The sequence below is a fragment of the Molothrus ater genome, chromosome 2 (assembly GCF_012460135.2).
Source record: "Molothrus ater isolate BHLD 08-10-18 breed brown headed cowbird chromosome 2, BPBGC_Mater_1.1, whole genome shotgun sequence".
In the NCBI taxonomy this organism is placed as follows: domain Eukaryota; kingdom Metazoa; phylum Chordata; class Aves; order Passeriformes; family Icteridae; genus Molothrus; species Molothrus ater.
Window position 1 is genome coordinate 46405665 of NC_050479.2, and position 21584 is coordinate 46427248.

Here is a 21584-nt window from a genome sequence, read left to right on the forward strand (position 1 = left end):
AGATATTTTGTGTACAATAGTTAAAACAAGTATAAATATGGGAGTTGTTTGTTTCTTTGTTTGCTTTAAATAACATAAGTTATTTCTATTTGACAGTTGTTGCATTCTTCCTTCCTATTATTTTCATAACAGCCTAATTTGTGGTACAATTAGTAAGAAGATTGGATTCTTCACTGCCATGATTTTTGTTGTATAATGAAAAGTAAAAAATCAATGTACACAAATGATGACACAGCCTTCCCCTTTTACAGTTACTAGCTCTTGGAGAAACAAATACTGCAATTTGTCTTTCCTCAGCTTCATGTGAATGACTTCACTGCTTCCCTTGGAGATATTTTTTCCCTACAGCTATGTTAAAGCATTAATTAATTTTTTTTATTCTGAACACTGTGCTATTGATAGTGGAGTCTGATGGGTGAAACGGAGATTAAAAATAAAGTTGGTTGGACAGGTAACAAACTCATTAATGTCCTATAAGAACATCCAATTCCAGAAAAATTGAGGTATGCTGCTCAATCAGGGTTTGTTTTTTTCTTTTTTTTTTTTTTTTTTTGCTTTTTATCTAAAGAAAAATGAATAAAAGAAAAATAAATTATGACTAAAAGTTGCCTGGGCTCAGATCTCACAAATTAAACAGGCCTGGTTAAGTGTTAAAGAAAAAAAATCACCTCTTCAGATTATTAGGTTGCCATACTTTTGTAAAACATTCTAATAAACAATACATATGAAATTTCTTTAAAATATTGTGGAAAAAGTAATAAAAACAACTCAAGTAAAAATATTTGTTTGACAAAATATATTTGTTCTTCCCATCTATCTACCAGAGGCAAGCATGGTCTGGCATTTGAAAATCTTAATGTTGCCACTACTATTCCGCTGCTGGCAGCTTCATTTCTTGTGCTACACAAGTAACATATATTCCAGACCAGTGATTTCTCCTCCCACTCTTTCCTTCTAAAAACTGTTCTGCATACTAGGAAACAGATAAACAAATAAAACACAAGATGTCATTTTAATTTTTTTATATAAAATTAGGACTTATTTCTTTAAAATTAACATATTAGAAACCACATATATTTCAACTGAGTTGAATTTAAGTAAAAGCCAAAATGTAAAAATTCAGTGACTCGGAAAACACTGCCTTTGTTTTAAAAAAAAGCAAGAACGAGATGTGCTTAATGTGGCATGACTTTTTTTCTTAAGGGTTCAAGTATCTTTTTGTATTAACGTCTTATCTCTGTAATGTATTTTTTGCGTATCCCAGTTCTTATCACAGTGAATTAGATGGGCAGAATCTTGTCTAGTCAGTGATATTTATTTTTTTTTAATTCTATACCCTTCTATGTCTCTGGAGCCATAAGATACTGCTTGAGAAAAAAACAAGACTCACGAAACCACCCAAAAAATTTGGTGAAAAAAAAATGTAACAAAAATACTTTCTAGGCAGTCTCCTTTGATTTAGTTCTTTTATTTCTACATGAGTTTTCTTCACCACCTTTCAAGGAAATGAATTGATTTCAATGGGTGTCACTTTCTGCTCTTATTTCTTATAATAGGCAAATTTCTTCCAAACTGCCTGGGAATTTAAATATAGCCAATATTACCTAAGAGTGCTATCAGTACATTTTTGTAAGCTAACTTGAGATACCTTGAAGATAAGTGATTCAGGTCTTAGTTTCTTATGGATATAGACATTGTCCTCACAACATTTCTCTAAATATTGCAATCTCTCTTCCTACAAGGCAAAATAATAAAATTTGGGCATATAATTACTTAACTCCGAAATATAATCAATTATTTTTTTCATAAGGCTGTTTTTTGTGATTTTAACTTCTTTAATATAGTATTTATAAAAATGCATTGCCAGTTTACTTGCAGATACGGACAGTAAGACTGTTGAAGTAAAGCATAGATGAAAAAGCTTGTAAACTTTGGTAAAATCAATGGGTGTTCCAGTTCTGGCCAGGACAGGGTCAATTTTTGCAGGAGCCAAGAGGGGGCATGGCTAGGAAAAGAAGTCATTGCCCCTTGTTCAGAAGAATGGAGTCTCTACTGGGGAGAAGGGGTTTCTTCTGGTGGAGTAAAGCTAGACAGGGCAGCTGTGCATTGCCTGTTGTTGGGGGTTTCTGACAACAGTGTGTGAATCATTGATATCTTGTACCCTCCATTCCCAGTGAATTTTCTCATCTCAATCTGTGATCTTTGCCTTTTGACCCTCCAGTTCTCCTCCCCCCTCTGCAGCAAGGAGGAGGGAGACAGGGAAGTGGGGGAACACCCAAGCAATGCATGGCTGGGAGATGCAGTGAGAGCACTAAACTGGGGAGTACCATTGCTAAAGCACCACATCTGGATACCTGTATATAAACAACATGGAAAGGAGAGAAAAACACACATAAAAAATTATGTTATGGGCTTAAGTATGTTAGAAATTACTGTTCAGTAATTAGAATGAAACAAAGTTCCAAAAGCCATATAGCAGAAAACGAATCAATGTTTACTTCTCAATAATTACTGATTTTGCTCTCAGTGAATCTCTGAACAGACTTCCAGAGAAAGATTCATCTCACCTAAGCTAAGGTGCCTGCAGGGAAAATGGCAGTGTCTGAGCTTATCACTTTAAAAATCTTTTGTAATCATTGTGGAAAAAAAAACAAATTAGAATAACTTTTTAGATTTGGTTCATCTGACTTGTAGGAGATATTTGCCTTAGAATGAGATCAGCCATAGCCTAATGAAGATTTTTTCCCCCAATATAAAGGAAAACTGAGATGATGAGCTTGCATTAGTTGTATGTAGCACAAATACCTAGTTTTGATTATATGAATTATGTCATATCATGTTACAATCACTGTAACATGGTTTTCTCACAGTTTTGTCTTCATCCCTAATGTATTAAAAGGATTTTAAAGAATCTGTTTATTCTTAATTTTATTTTTTTCCTTTTGAATAGACTATACTTCGAAGAATGTTAGTAGATATTTGGTAGAATAAAAGTGCAAAAGACAATCCCATGCTTAGGACACAGGCATGCCACTAATCTTGTGAAGGCAAGGAGAATGATCCCATGTGGATATGGTAGTGAATAATTACCAATCATGTGAAATTTATGTTTTCTGCCAGGCATTTATTGATAGCTGCAGGGAAGTGACGAGTCCAAATAAAGAGGACACTTGAGAATGAGCCAGGGCACTCCATTTAATATCTCACTACTGTCGCTTTTGCTACCTGCTGCACATTTAACCTCTCTGGTCCTAATTTCTTTTCTTGCTTTTGGTTTTTGTTTTGGTTTTTTATCACAGCTCTTCACAGTTCACAGCAGAAAAGAGCTCTGCTTTATGGTTGGGTCTTTATGTACCACAAAAATAATATACTGTATGTAATATACTGTATTAAAAACTTTTCAATATCTAGTTTATGGGACTGCTCTCTGAGTCTTCTAGCAGCTGCAGCATTAGAAATATAATGCATTTCCCAGGTGCAGAAAATGTGTAGTGCTAAATGAGCCAGTGGTCTAATCAAAAGGAACTCTAGATCTATTAAAGGGAAGATCTGTTAATGATCTTAACAGTCCCTGCTGTAGATGAGGTCACTTCACAGCCTTTCTACAGTATAAAGTAGAAATCAATTTCATTTTAGGAATAATAAAATATAAAGGAACTTAGTTTTATCATTAGAATGGACTCTTAGAGATTGAGATTACATTTTCTTTTAAGGTGAACTCTTGCAGCAGCTGTGCATAAAAATGAAGTGTTGGAGATATTTGTATTATTTAAAATGTTTTAAAATTGTTTCCATTTACATACAATTCATTGTTAAGAGCATATGTAAAATGAAGGTACTTCTAAACTGGAGCAGATCAGAACAGGGAGTTTTGTTCAATTTCTCCTTTCCTTTTTGTATTCATGACTTTAAATATTGCAGAGCTGTTCTTGCTGGTTCTCATTCTGCTGAATCAGCTCTTACAGAAGCATCATTGTTCTTGGAGACTGACATAGGTTAGAGACTGCTTAAGAAATGTGAATTAGGTGCACTGGTGCATAGGAATGAGCAGAAGAACTTGAAAGCTTTTTTTTTTATTATTTTGTCCAATCAACTCTGCCTGTTTCTGTAGTGCCTATATCCAGATTAACCCCAAGCTTCAAAGGCTTTTAACAAAGCTTCAAAGCAGGCAATTTATGCATCATTATTACCTTATTTGGAAAGTAAACCTCTTACTTCAGGGTGCAAACATTCTTTAAAGGGGGATAGAAATCTAAAAATAAAATTACAAGAAATTGAATTTAATTGTGAAAAACCGGATACCTCTATCCTAGTAATTTTTTTTTTCTTTATGGCTTTGAAACAATGTGCTTTGCATTTCTTTTCAGGCTCAGTTTGTCATATCACATAAGGTACAGTGAGATGCATATTCCACATAGGCCTGCAGATCAGTGCAAGAGGCCACTATACAGTTTCAATTGTTTATTTCCATGCAAAAAAAAAAATGAAAGCAATTAAGATGGAGGAAACTGACATGATATACTTGTACCTCTGCAGGACAAGTATTCTGCTGTGTAGATGAAGTGGAATTCATGATATCTCTATGAGATTAAAAATTACTACAGAGAAAACAGACTCATGGGTTGTCCAATGCTCCCCTCCTTATGGTTATGTACCAGTGAATATCAGCATTCATCCTGCATTCCCAGGACCCCTTCTTAAATCTCCATATTTCTTCTGATAAAGAAGCAAATCATACGAATATCCATGCTCCATCTGCATTTCAACAGGCTGAGACATGACTAACGAGTGATGTTAGACGCTTTTATCCTTATGGTGTTATTCAGTGGAATTCAGCATTCAGGTGGCAAAGTGCATTTTCCTGTAATGATTAACGTCTGTATGGTTCCAAATACACCAGTATTTCCAAATCACAATGTGTCCGTTGCAGATGGACTCTTAGTCAAATAACTTGGCATCTGTACCAGTACAGCATAACTGCCTGAATGAGGAGGTACCAACTGAGATTTTTCATCAAGTGACCAGACTGGTACAATACTGATATAACCCTTTATTATCTGATGATAGAGAGTGTGAGTATTAGAGGTATCTAAATGTTCTGACCAGAGAGAGCTGCAATTTTCTGAATGTGTGTTTATTTATTTAAATGTGATTTCCCAACATTCTGAGCACGTATTTGAAATTGAAATGTAAACATTTAAAAATTGACCATTTTGAGAAATTGACCATTTTGAGACCATTGCCTACATTTTGAGAAAATACTAGTATTTCAATTGACTGTAAGGAAACTGAATTACAGCAAATCAGCTTAAGACCCTTTAAATGGTAAATGAGAATACCCATGGAAGAGTTTGATGCAGTTAAACTAGTCAACTTTAAATTTCTTTCTCTGAAAAATTCAGATTAATTTAACTGATGGTCCTCCATGTACCAAATATGTTTTTGCATGAAAGGTACAATTATAGAATGATATAAGGGTCTAGATTGGAAATGACCTCCGGATACCCTCTGTGGAAAGCAGGTCTGTAGTCTAGGCTAACTGTAACCTTGTCAAACTGTCTTCAGTGCTTCCAACAAGGAAAAGGTCTGAGAACCCTGTCTGAGGTTTAACTGTCCTCAAGATTGCTTTTTTTTCTCTTACATCTAAATGGATTTTCCCCTGAATTGACTCATGTCTGTTATCTCTCTCTGTTCACTTTGCAGCCTTTTGAAAAGAATACCTCCTTCCCCTCTACAACTCCCATTCAGGTGATGGAAAACTGTGATTAGATCCCTCCTGAACCTTTTCTTTCCACACAGGTCCTTTAATTTTTCTTCATACATCAAATTCTCCCATGCTCCTATCATCTTGGACCTCCTCCTCTGATCCTTCTCTGTTTGATCTGTATTTTTCTTGGGGGGGGTTACTAAAACTGGGCACAATATGCTTCATTTGGCCTAACAAGTGCTGTGTGGGGTGAAACAATCACATCCCTTGTGATGCAGTTGCTGTTGCAATTACTGAAATTGTCATTGCTGCAAAGGCACGCTGCTAAGTCCCATTCAGCTCACTGTCCATCAGCAGACCCAAATCTTTTCTATCACAGCTGTTCCCAACCACTCAGCCCCCAGTCGGTACTACTGACTGAATTATTCCATCTTGGCAGCAGGATTTCACATTTTACTTTGTTAAACCTCATGCAATTCCCTTAAGCCTGACTTTCTTGACTGTTGAGGACTCTGCATTTTACCTCTTTCATCCAGTGTTATCTGTCTCCTGTCCCAATGTGGTGTCCGATGAAAAGTTGATAGTGTAGTCAGTGCCATCACCCAGGTTGTTTCTAAAGACCTTGAGGAATCCCACTCATGACCAACTGACAGTTTGACTCTGAGATATTGATGACTTTTTGAGTTCACCACTTGAGACACTTTTCATCCATCTTCAGCTTGATTTGTCAGGATGTCTAATCAGCTTCAACAAGTATGTGAGAGATCACGTCAGACATCCTGCAGAGGTCAAGGTAAATGAATATCCACTGCTCTTCTCCATTAACCAAGGAAACCATTTCATCATAGATGGCAGTAAGACTGGCTCTGCACAATTTAATATATGTAAACCTGTGTTGGCTCTTCCTAATCTTGTCTTTCATTAATGTGGACAAATTTTCCTCATGGATTAGTTCTATTATATTCCCAGGAATGGCTATCTGATCAGTATTTTTCTCCAGTTGTTGATAGATGTATTTGATTATTTTTTTTCATCTATGTGCTTCTTAAATTTCCATGACCTTCTAAAAATGGCAGAGGAGATTTACACTAGTATCTTCTGACGTATTCAGATTCATTCCATCTCATCCTAAAAACCTCTTCCTGTACAATTGCTACAGATGGTCCCTAGCTCAATCCTCCCTTGCTGTCAGTGACTCACCATTTGCTTTTCCATTTCATCTTGGAATGGAGACTTGAGAGCTGACATCAACCTTAAAGATCAAGATGAAAACATGACTGAGTACTTCTTTTCTGCATCATTTCTAACTAAGTTGACATCTCCATTTGGCAGCAGTCTGTGTCTTCCTTGATCTTCCACTCATTACTAAACAACCTATAGAAGTCTCTCTTTCTAATTTGAGCTCCAGCTGAACTTTTCCCTTCCTAATTTCACATCTGCAAGCTCAAATAGCACATTTTGTATTCCTCTTTAGACATGTGCCCACTTTCCCATCTATCACCTCTCTTTATTGTATTTGAGCTCTTTGCATGCTGTTTAAGAAGTCTGGTTTATTTCTTTCTAGGCCTGCCTCTTTTTTACTTACCTTTTGTTCCCCTCACTCCAAATTAGGGGAATGTACAGATTTTAGCAGGCTGTCTCTGAAAATTTCTTGCCACTTTTGCTCACCATGAAGACTCTCACAGGAGTCCTAAGAGTTCCCTGAGCAAAAACATTTTAGGAGCTAAAATCTGCACTTCTGAAATCTAAGGTGTTTATTTTGTTACTATAATTTTGAGTGAAAACCTTAAAGTGAGGAGTAGGAGGAAGATTTTATATTGGTATTCATTTGTGTTTGTGTCTATTTGTGAGATTTAAAGTAATTTTGATTTTTGTGGTATTAATTACATACACTATGCATACTAGTCATAAGTATTTACCATTACTTCTGAACTGAAGTGCCTCAAGAGTTTATAATAAAGGGAAATTCTCTTCGCATTCTAACTGACATATTTCTTTGCTTCCTCTGCTCAATTAGTAATATTTTGGCTGGTTTTGTGTTTACAACATTAAATATTTAGTAACAATATCTAATTAAAGAAACAATAAAGAACATTTTTATAGTAAAAGCAACAAAGAAATAAAGTTCCACGTGGAATTTTTGAAACAGTTTTTTAACTAACAGTAAAAGCTTGAGTAGTATAATGTAAATTGGAACAATTCATGGAGAAATTCAGCTCACAATGAGACAAGTGACTGTGAATGACATCCATTTCATCTCAACTCATTTACAAGTCGGGTATGTAGTCCAAGTCAGATGTTTATACTCCCAAGTAATCAATGGAAAGAAAGAAGGATTGAGTCATCCAGAGAGTGAATAATTCATTTTTAAACAGATATCTATTAGAACCATGATAAATATATCTCTGGAGGTGCTGCTCTCTTTAATATCTGTGGAAGAAATTTAGATGAATAGCAAACATGTCTAATTTGAAGATGTTTAAATGAGGTGAAAAGACTTTCGTTACCTGTGTGAGCTCTTCATGCATAGATATGTTGCATGAGAATCTTATAAACTGTTTACTAATACCCTGAACAGTGTCAATTGTCACACTGAAGGAATCCATGCAAACAGCAATATGATGTTGATTCCTGGCAGATTTTTTTGGTTTTGTTCCAGAGAAAGACTTGTGACGGTGTTCACAGGGGTCTTAGGATGAGGGAAGAGACGTAGATCTGACTCCATGTTACAGAAGGCTTGATTTATTATTTTATGATCTATATTACATTAAAACTATACTAAAAAGAATAGAAGAAAAAGTTCTCATCAGAAGGCTAGGCTAAGAATAAAAAAAAGAATGAATCAACAAAGGTCTGGTGGCTCGGACAGAGAGAGTCAGCTGGGCTGTGATTGGCCATTAATTCCAAACATCCACAGGAGACCAATCAAGACCAATCACAGATCCACCTGTTGCATTCCACAGCAGCAGATAACCATTGTTTACATTTTGTTTCTGAGGCCTCTCAGCTTCTCAGAAAGGAAAAATCCTAAGGAAGGATTTTTAATGAAAAGATGTCTGCCACAAAGACTGATTATTTTTTGTAGTTGAATTAGATTGAACAGCTAAATACTTTAAATTTAGATTGTTAGAATTAGTAATTAAGATATTCTATGCATGCACACTCCCCCAGCTATTTCCAAATTAATTCCAGATTAGAAATCCTTTTTTTATATCTAAATGATGTTATTCAGACCATTTTATCTATCTTTGCTCTTGATTGCTGTAATCACTCACTTGACCTTGGAATTTTCACTATGAACAATAGGAGAAAAAAAAAATGGAGCTATTGCAACCATTACTTGTAATCCCTGGCCTGTTTACATTATCTATCTTCTCATTCACTACACCAGTTCTCATCCATTTTCTGGTACAAATACTTTTAGTCTTACAGTCCAGCCTCTTTAGAATTTGATCTGTTTTGCTGCTATCTTATTAAACACCCTTCCTCATCATTCACTAATTATGTTGTCATACTCCATACTCTTATGTACCAATTTTCCAGGTTGCTGCCCTTAATTTCCCAATTGCATACTGACGATTTCAGAAAAAAAAATTAATTGCAATGCACAAAATTTAATGAAGGGGTTAATTGCTCTGGTAAAAGGAACATATAATTTCTTTACTTCTAAAACCACTAGATGTTAGAGCTCTATCTCTTCTATAAAACTATTTATGTATGATTGTGCATGTAATTAAAATATGCAAATAAAGTCCCAAGTAGAGCACTCCATTACTTGTCAGCATCCAACCAAGCAGCAGACAGTTGTCAGAGAAAGTAGATATCTACAAAAACAAGTTTGAACACTTTCATCTAAAACAACAAATATATGTTACCAAAATCAAAAGGAATTTTGGCTAATACACTCCTTCCTAACAAGGCTTAAGTGTGTTTTTGGAAAATATGTGATTTGGAACCACACAAAGAGAGAAATTAAAATAAACAAAAAAATAACTCTTTAAAATTTCACCACAGAAAGAAACAACATACCTAGCATTCAGATGACATATATTAAAAAAACAATTATCTACTCTTGTGTTCCCTAATAAATACTGAAGGCAGAACACAAGTATATTTGGAACTGGACAGTCAACTCAGTGACCTGAAATAATCTTTAAAAGAATTTTTTCAAACAAATGGTAGGAAAAGGATTTTCAAAAGTATCCTTAAACCTCAAAAATACACAATATCAGAAAAGGTGTGAATCCATCAGTAAAGGGAAAAAAATTGCTAATACTCAGATTTCAAGGTCTTTCTTCTAAGAATCAGCTCAAGAAATATAACTAATAAATCAGATTATTATTTACTTATACGGACTATTTCAGAAAGCCACACTTCCTAATCCAAAATGCAGATCATTGTGACATTAAATTTATCTTCTTTTAAAAAAGTCAATAGAGACAGACTCTGTAAGCATCTATTTTCAGACAATTATGACACCTTCTCATTCCCTATGAGTGATTGTGTCAGCATAAATTTATAGTGTGATTTAATTAATTTCATATAATGCATCACATTTTTTAACCGAAACACAGTTACTGTGCATGAAATACATTAATATTGTTCAAAGTAACTCAGGTAATTTGTTAATTCAAATAAAATACAGTAACAATGGGAAAAAACCCTTATTTCTCTTTCAAATCAAGCAAGAGAGAGGTTTTCATGTAACATTTGTTGGATTACTGAAATCTTTTGTATACAGATTCTATACAGATCTGCTACCATGACAAAAGACAATAGTTTTGTAGGGGAGTTAATTTTTGTTAACTTTCTTTACACCAGTTCATGTAAGTAATCTTTAGTACTTTCCACTTGAGCCACCCATGGATATGACACATTCAGATACAACCTTGGGAGATCAGGAAACATGGTGCTATAGAATGCAGGGACCCCCCGATGCAGGGAATGATTGGTTCAGGATGCTGAAAATTTGCTTTATTAAAACTATACTATATTACATTAATACTATATTATAACTATACTGAAGAGCTACTATACTAAAGAGATACTAAAAGATACTAAACTAAAGAAAAACCCGTGACTGTTTCCAGACAGTCAGGCACAGCTTTGAGTGATTGGTTAATTAATATAAACAACCATCACCAGAGTCCAATTACCAAATCCCTTCAGGTAAACAATCTTCCTAACACATTCCACATATGCAAAACATCAGGAGCAGCAAGTAGAGATAAGAATTGTTTTCTGTTCTTTGAGGTTTCTTGCTGCATTTCCCAGGACAAGTCCTTGCTAAATTGTGCTTGCTTCTCTCTGTCAAGAGAGATGTGGCCACATGGTGCAAAATTTCATGTTTTATTCTGGTATAAGGTGCTTCTGTTCTGTCTACATTTTGACAGGAATAAAAAGGTTCTGTACTTTTTTTACTATCTGACCTTTTCTATAAAGTTTTGGCTGGAATCTTAACTGTCACAAATGTACCTTCTCCAAATGATCTTAATTTGAGCTGGTTCAGCTGACGTTTTAATCACTGGTGTATCCATTGATTTCCATTTACCGTGATAGATGTGAATTGTTCTGTTGAGCACTTTAATTTCTTTTTCATATGGCTGTAGCTCTGGATGCTGTGTCACACAAAGCACCAAGAGATAATGGGCCATATAGCAAGGCCCCTAAAGACAGATTTAAATGAACTAGCTTGCTATTCTTAAGCTGTTGCATTTCTAAGTATGAAAGTCAAAAAGCATTTTGCAGTCAATAGTTGTGCTCTATACGACTCTATTTTTCCACCCAACAATAATTTGAAATAAAAAGGGATGTTGAAGTATTGTTCAGACAACAAATCCTGATGGTTTCTGTTTTAGAAAAAGCATTTTTTGATTTCTATTTCAGTTTTGCCTGTATTGGTTGGTTTCCAAGGCAATATTACTCTATTTTCAAACTCTCTTCACATAAATGTTCAGACAACAATAGAGTTTTGACACGTGGGTGATGTTGAAAAGTATTTGATCTCACGTGTCAGCATCACTGCTTTCATAATTCTCTTATTACCCTGTGCCTTATAACTGCATAGCTGTCTTAAAATTAGTACATGTCACATCTCACAGCAAAAGTTACTGCTTTTGCATTCTATTTCTATTATCAGGATTTTCATAACATGCTCATTTATAACTGCAGATAGATCCATTCCATTCCCTCTGCTGGTTTTTAACTCCCATGAGGGCAGTAGCTGTGGTCACTCTTGTACATAACTGTGAAGAGCAAAGCCAAGCAAGAGCACATGCTTTCAAGCCCTATGACTGAGAGCATCACAATATGCAAAGACTCCTAAAGTATTAATCTTGGGACCACTGGTTACACATTTTTCCTTCTCATGGGTTTAAATACTCATTTAGCTATCAATTTCATATTATTTTGGGATGAAAATATTGCATCATTTATAAATGAGAACTTGATCTGTTGTCTTCATCAACGTTATTTTTATTCTCCCCTCATTATTAGTAGTTTGGCAATCAATTAATTTTACATTTAAACATGTTGGATAGTCATTCAAAGATCTTTCTAAACTGAATATTATCACACAAAGTGAATCAATGTTGTCTTGCTTGTACAGAAGTGATTAGTGATTTATTAAAAGTCACAAATAAATTCTGCATTCAGTTTTTGCTTACTAGAAGAAACATCTAATGTACAATAACATCCTGTTTTACCAGGAAAGATACAATTTCATGGTATACAGAGTAATATCACTGCATTTTTTGTACTTTACTACAAAGAAGAGAATTATATTTTCTTTGTATTGTAAAATAGCTCAAATGCCTACATCCAAGGCAGCATCAGATGGAAAATAAATTTATATATATATATTTAAGATTTTATTAAAAAATAAGTGTTATTTCTTAAAAACAAAAGAAAACAAAACGAAAACAAAGCCTTCTCTAAATGAAGCTCTGATTATAACAAAATCTGCCATAACATCTGTGGATAAATTCATTCACAGGGATGAAAATATTTTATCCATACTATCTATTTCAAATGAGTCTCTCTGTGTGAGATATAAAAACATAGTTTATCCACAGAAGCCGTGAACAGTTTCTGTAGGCTAAATCAATTGCTCATGAATATTTTACCTTATTTTTAATTTAAAGTAGTATTGCTAGTGCTACATTTGCATTAGATTAATGAAGATGGTCATTTCTCAATGGTAACAAAGTGAAAGAAGAGCAATAGGAGGATGTCAAGTAATCCGTGTTAAGAATATCCTAAGGAGCTGATACCTTATTGAATAAATAACATTGAATTACTTTCTGCTACTTTTTAATCTTAGAACAGTTTCAGTATTTGACCTTGTCTCTTCTTGAAAGATGGTCTCTGTATACCTGCCTCTAGCATTCAGAATGTAGACATGTCTTCTTAATGCCCACTGATATTCCCTTTCTTCCATTCAGGTTTTTACCCCAATTCCAGCCAGCAGCCTCTTGCTTTTAATTGATTTCTTTAGACTTAGTCTTGGATCCTCTCTGAATAGTTATTCTGAAATGGCTCTTTGGGATTTAATGAATGAGCTATTATGCAATATAGACCATCACCAGCAAATACACTGTATAAAGAAATACCCTGTATAATACAGTACTTATAAAATGTAAGAGACTCCCTGTTACCCTGCAGCCTTCATATCCCTCTACAGCATGAGGCTCAGCCTTCAAAGTCTGTGGCAGACAGCTCTGCATCTCAAACCCTGGTAGTGATAGTTCACTTTCTAGCTTGTGTAGCTCAACAGCAAGACATTCAGTCACATTTTGAATAGAGCTATGAGTCTGCTGGGAGAACAAGGACACTTGCTAATTTTCCCACAGCCCCAGTTTCTGGCAGTGTCATTAAATAAATATCCTGGGTAAAGAATTCCTTGGAGTCATCCAGCTAACTGAAAGGTAAACTGAAGCTCTTATTGATAACCTCTAACATGGTAATATGTCTAATAACAGTTGTATAAGAAATAGGCAAAGAAATAAAACCTTTTTCATTCAGTTTATATAGTGACTGTCAGAAAAGTCTGCCATTCTCTCATGTTTTGGCTTTCCTATCCTGACAAAAAGAGTTTTCAGGTTTTGGCTCTACCTTCTCCCAGTGCTTGGGAGAATACTAGCCTTTACAGACAGCTCCTCTTCTGCGATATTTGAGACTATCAAGGATAGTTTCAAAACAGCTGCTGGTGAGCACTAACTATATGAATAGAAAAACAGTCCTCTTGGGTTTCTTTTATAAAAAGATGAGGAACTGTACAGAGACACATCAGCATTTAGGAGGGCCATAGGGATGGACAAAAGCAGTGAAAGGCAAATCACCAAGTATCTTTTACCAGTAAAGAATGAGGTTAGCATTTCTGGTACACTTCATGGTTTTTTTAACATTAAATTAACTTTTTGAAAGAGGCACTGCTCATTTTTTTTTTTTTTACAATAAATAGATATAAAAGCAATAATTTATCCCAAATAAATCTGTTATTTGGGAGGATATTAAAATTCAGAAATTGGAAAGAAAGAAGTCAGAGTCCTAAGCAAGTAAAAAAGAGCTCAGTTACACAATATGTGAGCATTCTGTGAGCTGTTGGAGTTTCTTATCTCTCACTGAACATACAGATTCATATGAGGATTGAACAAAAACGCAAAAAAGAAGAATAAGGAAGAAGAACATTTTATTCAAAATAAAGTAGAAATTCAATTTTTAACTTTCCCCCCATCATTTTATTGGTTTCATCTTCCACAGGAGAAGGAGGTATGCACAAACCCTATTAAACTATTCACCTCTACCCCTTTAAATTAAAAATTAATTAATCATAATTGTGCTACAGTAATCCACTTTAGGACAAGATTGACACTTAAAAGCTGTGTCCTGATTAGTTATTTTCGTCCTTTGGATTATATTATAGCTATTCACCAAACTTCAGCAATGTGTCTTTGTAACATAACCACTAATAACTTCATGAGAATCTTAAAGCTATGATGAATAAAGTAAATGGGTGCAGTAAGTAATAATTGCTTCATCTGTTGGTGTCCTTCCCATCTTAAAATTTAGCTTTTAGATAAGTCATTTCAACTTCAATTTCATTTTTCACTTTTCTTCTCTATCCCTTGAACATTTAACTTCCTGGAATCCATGGCCGGTAAAAATTAAGTTCTGTATCAATCAACAGGGTATGACTACAAAAAAATTGCATTTTTTTCCTCTCATAAGCTAAATTAAAAAAAATTTTAAAAAAATCACTAAAGAACCGGAATGCTTGAGGCTGGAAAGAACCTTTGCAGTTCATCTTGTCCAAACCCCTACTCAAGCAAGGCCACATGGAGCCAGTGGCCTCAGACTACATCCAGGAACCTTTTGAAAATCTCCAAGGATGGAGAGTGTGCAACCTCCCTGAGAAATCTGTACCAGTTCTTAGTGTGAAACTCCCACCAAGTCATGAGAAACTCTGATACACTGCTCAAGGATGCTACAGGGACAAAGAACCTCCCACCAGCATAGTTGCATTCAGAAGGCTTACATATTTAAAGGCACTATAGATATGAAAAATAATATGGAACCATATTATTTTTCATATCTATTGTGATATGAAACCATCATTTCCTATAGATGATGTGGAGTGTATTAGACTAGGCTCCTGCCCTTTGAGAAGGTCATAGGATTTGGGACCTGTGTTCCTTGCAGGAACATGAGAGATAGAACTTCATTTTTTAATTGAAGAAGCAGTGATTTTTAATGTCAAATTATTATACAGGTTATAAATTCTGTATATTTACAGGTAGCAATATAAACTTTCTTTAGAATTATAGGGTACTTTTACTACAAAAAAACCCAGTCCTGATTATATGGGGGTTCACTGGATGAGTAACTGTAAATTAAGGGAAAATGATTGCAGGAAAAAAAATCATTTAATTATAAAATGCAGATGCCTTCCTTGCTGACAATTTAGGAAGATAAGGAAATTTACCCTTGTATTTCCCAGTGGAAAAGTGGGGGACACGCTGTTTAAACATACAAAACATCACACCAAAAATAATTATTTTTTGTTTGGTTTGGGATTTTTGTTTTTGCTGGTTTTGTTTGTTTAAAAAAGAGTATGTGTGTGAGTAGAGAGAGGTAGAAGGCTTTCAGAGCTAAACAAGTTGTTTTGAACCCCAAGTTTCCAAACCTAACACTGGCAGTACAAGTCAGGGAAATTATGTAGAGCAAAGACCAGTGTCTAGAAGTAAAATTTTAAGCTGAATGTTTATTTGGATATGCTTTATGGGCAATTTTTTTTTCTTAAGTTTTTAACTTAGTGGGGTTAATTTACTCCTCCTCTAGATGTTTATTATGCAGTTTATATATGAGCTAATGTTTATCATTATCACATCACTTTATAATCAATAGAGTGAAAAAACATGCAGAAAAATTTAACTCATTCTGCTATAACAGTCTAAATTATGTCGGAGGAATTGTTCACTAGAAATGTCTGTTTCTCTGGAGAATAGCAACCAGTGTAATTTTAGACATCTACACCACTGTCATGGCCCCAGCCAGCAATTCATCCCCATACAGCTGCTTGCTCACTCTCCCTGCAGTGAGATGGTGAAGAGAAAGAGAGGGGTAAAAGTGAGAAAATTCATGAGTTGAGATAAAGGCAGTTCAATAGGTAAAGCAAAAGTTGCATGTTCAAGCAAAGAAAAGCCAATAATTTATTCACAGCTTCCCACAGGCAGGCAGGTGTTCAGCCATCTCTAGGAAAGCAGGGCTCCATCACACACAATGAGTACTTGAGAAGACAAATGCCATAATTTCAAAAAAACTCCTTTGTTTTCTCCTTCTCCCAGCTTTATCTGAGCATGGCACCACACTGTATGGAATACCCATTTGGTCAGCTGGGGTCTGCTGCCCTGTGTCCCTTCCCAACCTCTTTTGTACACTCAGCCTGCTCTCTGGTTGGGTGGAGCACGAAGCAGAACACCCCTTGGCTCTGGGTAAGAACTGCTCAGCTATAACAAAAATATCTCTATATTATCAACAAGTTTTCACTGGAAAACCAAAATAACTCCACAGTAGCTACTATAAAGAAAATCGACTCTCAACTAAATCCAGAACAACTGCTGATATAAACATTTATGGGAGATGGATGCCACACCACATAAAGCTTCTTTTTTGTTTAACTATTACATGGGTGTGGTGCAAGGATTCAATAAAAAGAAGGATGTCCTGAGAGACCTGATCTCATTTACATAATTCAAAGAGCTGGAGTAAACTTCCTGCCTGCAGTGTGCAGTCAGGTGTTAAATCTTTCAAGATCACACTCCGTCTAAACCATGGCTTTTTTTGCAAAGGTTGGAATACAGCAGAGATACCACAGACACACTTTTGACAAATGCAGCTATAATATTTCATTTTTAATATGGTTAGAGTTCTTAACTGGTGATGTAAAATGACAGGATCACTATTAGTCAAGTCCTATAATGTTAGGAGTTACAATATAAGGAAAGATAGACTGTAATCACAGACCTTTTTATTATGTATAGATTTAAAGAACTAAATCTGACAGAAGCTACTGGTTAGTCTTTGGTTTTTAGGGTTAAAGCTTACAAGTTTATTGTCATAATGTGATGTAGCAATGACTGAAGCAGAAATTGCCTCAGTAATTTCTCATGGAAGCAAAAAGCTTGGTAGATGAAACTTACCAAAAGTTCTCAATTATTTCATTCTTCTCTTCCTTTAATGATGCTAAATAGCCAGCTGTTCCTAACTGAAGAAGAATAGAGCGAACACAGAAAATTTCTGAAAACATAGGTTTTCCTTCTCAAGTAACGCTTTAGACATTCTTTAAATTGCTTACTAGTCTGATAGCAAGAAAGAGCTGATCATCTTTAATTAACTTCTGTTTTGTCTAGTCAATGTAGAGTTATAATATCCTGGTTAATATTTTATAGCATATATTGAAACATAATATTTGTGATTCTTATGTCTAATTCTTGAAACTGTCTTGCTTTTTTGTTAATTATTCCAGTACATTCAGCCCTGAAGGCATACATCATTGACAAACATTTTTTTAAAAACGTTGCTGTTGTTAAATTACAAGCAAGCAAATATTAATCTGAAACCCAGCTCAAGCAAGCATCTAATGCTTCAGACCATAGCAGCTGCAAGAAGACAGCAGAAGCCAGAATCAACAAATTATACAACATTCTGCTTGCACTTCTCTTTCTCATGGCTCTAAGTGACAATTCTGCATCATTCAGCTGAGTGGGAGGGAGAGCAGATTTGGGATGAATAAAAGAGCTTTGTTCAGATCAGGAAATATGTTATGGTAACTACTGTAAAATCATCACAGCAAAAAGAGTCATCAGAAATCAAATTTGTTTTGTATAAAGGCCCTGTGAAGCATACACGATGGCTGGGGTTTTGCTGTGGTTGTTCGTTGAGTTTGGTTGGGGATGTTTTAGTATTAGATGTCATTTTCAGAGGAAAGAAAAATAAAATAATGCATCTTGCCTCTATTGAAAGCATGAAATATAATCTCTAACATACTGTAAGCCAAAGTGTGTGGTTGTACTCCACAACTTTAGCAGTATTTCACATAAAGACACAGAAAAATTCTTGCCAATGCTTTTAGAAATCAGTAATTCTTTGCATTTTTGGCTTGAGTTATCTTAAAGGAACTTCTCCAAAAGTAAATAATCAATGGATTCCGAATATTCATAAATTTCTTTAAAGTGCTACCAGTTTAGTCTCTGTAAAGTATTTTTCATCTTTGGACATTTTGATCACTTTGTCTATATGCCTCTTGCAACAGATTCATTTATATGGATTAATTCTTTTAGATGAGTGTCATGATATAACTGCGGGCAGCAGCCACATACATTTTGACATTTTTATAGAAATATTATGAACTGCTCTTTCATTTACCATGTCCTCATTTTCAGGGCATGGTTCCTACTCTTCTCCAGTAACATACTAAATTGTTTCACTCAGGGGCAAGAAAACCAAACGAAAACAAATCTTTGCCTACCCAAACACCATAGCAAAATATTAGTAATATAAATGAAATCATTAAACAAAAAAAGCACTGAGAAAAGACATTATTTTCTAAACCTGAAGCCTATTAGGGAATTCTGTAGTCTTGAAGACACTGTCATATGCAGCACGAAATTTAGGAATACAATCAAGTCAAAGTGAGAGTTTTTGCATTTTGTCAGGCATAGGGTATATGTGGAACATTCTTTTGCTGGTTAATTGTTAGATGTGCATCTCCATTTTAATGTACTTATATTTATTTGGTTTTGACAAATAGCCAGGTGAGAGTAAAACAGGAGTTAATTGTTAGATGTTTTGACATAAGGAGAGATGAAAAATATTTCTCCAAAATGTACATTATTTTATGCATTATCATAATCTTTCTCAGTCTTCCAAACTTACTGTTCTATTTTGTGTGAAGGGGAATGTTTCACAACAAACAGATGAAATATGGTTTCATCTGGGGGGATCATTCCCCCAGGAAATAAAATCAGTTCAATGGCAATAATTTTCCAGTCAAACCATCAATCAATAATCAGTTATTCACTGACTCCTATCTGGTTGTTCATGACTTGCTGCTCTACTGCTGGAAGCAGGAATGCTTACCTGCAGTTGCTGCTAAAACTGCTACCCTAGTACAAAGTGTTCCTTATTTTACTTTAAAACTGTATTGCCAACCTGATTTTCAAACAATGGGAGATGTAAACAGATTTTTTTTTTCCAGCTTTAATTTTGAACTACTGCCCATCAAAGATGGAAGCATAAAACAGAATAAGAATTAATGTATTTTCTTATTGTTGATTCTATCTTCAAGGGTTAAGAGACCAAACTGTTGTTTATGTATGCACTTCATCCTGCTCTTGAAAATTAATGATTCTTCTGTGAGAATATTCAAGTAAAGAAATAGTAAAGAAATATGGTGGATCACTTCTGGCATATGAAAATATGAAGTGGTTGTGTGCAGCAAAATGAATAAAGTCTCAGAATTATTAATTGCGCCACAGATGCTGCTCCTTCAGAAAGAGAATACCATAATGGTGCATTAAAAAGAAGCATAAGAGACTTTTTTTTGAGATATATTTGTGAATGCAAAAAATTGTGTATGAGAAAAAGCTCAGAAAGTGCTGAAGAAAAATGGATTTGGGGTTACAGAGGACATTAGAGTGGCAATATTGTTTGGGGAGAGGACATGTATTACAAGTTTAAGACAAAAAATTCAAGTCAAAAAAACAAGCTATACGGAGAGAGAAAGTTACGAATAGAATACATAAGAGAACTTTTGTGCAAGGAGAGGGGTAACAAGAAACCCTTGTCTGAAACATCACTACGTCATCTCAGTTAAAGAATGATAAAAACATTGGAAATGGTTACCCGGGAAGGTTGTGTGGAATTTCCACCCTGGTGATGTTCAAAACCAAGCCAGTGAAGACTGAACAACCCACTCTAACTTTGAAGCCAGCTTGCTTTGAGAATGAGGTTGGACCAGATGACCTACAGGAGCTGTTTCAGACCTAAATTATTCTATTATACTGTGATTCAGTTTGTCACAGATTGTTCTGAAAATTTTGGCAGGATTAAAGTTTTAAGAAATTAACATAGTGTTCCTTGAAATAAATTCTTAAGACTGTTTACGTGCATAGTGAACACATGACAGTTGAATAAGAATTTCAGTTCTTTAAGAAATTTTACAGAATTCTATGCTCTTTCTACGCTCAGAAATCTATGCTCCTCCAACCCCATACAGAAAGAAAAAGCCAAACAAACACTTATTTTAGTACACCAAAAAGCAACATTGTGAAAATAACAGCAACAATAAGATGTTAAGAGAGATCAAAAAGTCTCACTTGGCAGAACTTGTTTTTCCCGATACTGTAACGTTGTATTAAAATGTAATCCTTAATTCCTTCTTTCAACAAAATCTCTAAATACAATAATCTCATTGTACAGAGAATTCTTTTAAATTACATTTCATGCTTAAGTGAGTGCTATCTTAGAGAAGTTTGGATCCTAATATGACTAAATGTCTCACTTGTTCTGTTGTCATCAGTCATGATTACTTTTCTGTTTGTTTGGCAACAGGAGATAAAATACTAAAATGTCTGTGCTAGGAAATCTGAAATTAAATGGTAGCCCTCTATGAACAGACAGCAAGGCAATTAGCATAGGAGATCCAAAATCATTCTAAGTTATTGTTATACCTACTTAAAAGTTTAAATATATGTGCATGTATGCATCACAGTAAAAAATTGCTTGAAGAGCTGCCTAAGGCCTAGGGAACTTCAAAGCTTTAGTATCCTTGCATTTTTGGAAATAAGAGCTGAAAATCTTAATTCACATTCCCTCTAATAGACATGCCTAGAAATTCATAATTTAATATACTACAAGGCTTTTGTTTAACTTAAATGATAACTTGGAAATCACATTTACCATGGTAATTTTATGCCTTTCACCATAGTAGATTTTAGTTAATTGTTATTTATTTCTCTTCCATGAGTTTTGGACATCTGCAACTAATACACTTATAAATTTTTCAAACTAAGTTAAAATTATGTGCCTGGAAAACATGTTGGTGGACAAATGATTTTGCAAAACTATATATTTATTGTCACAGATAAGTTTTATGAAAAATCCTTTCCTCAGGATTTTTTCTCCTGAGAAGCCTCAGGAACAAAATGTAAAATATAATTTTCTGCTGCTGTGGAATGCAACAGGTGCATCTTTGATTTGTCCATGTTGGTTGTTTCTAATTAATGGCCAATCACAGTCCAGCTGTATCGGACTGTGTGGACAGTCACAAGACTTTGTTATTCATTCCATTCCTTTCCTTGCAAGCCTTTTGATGAAA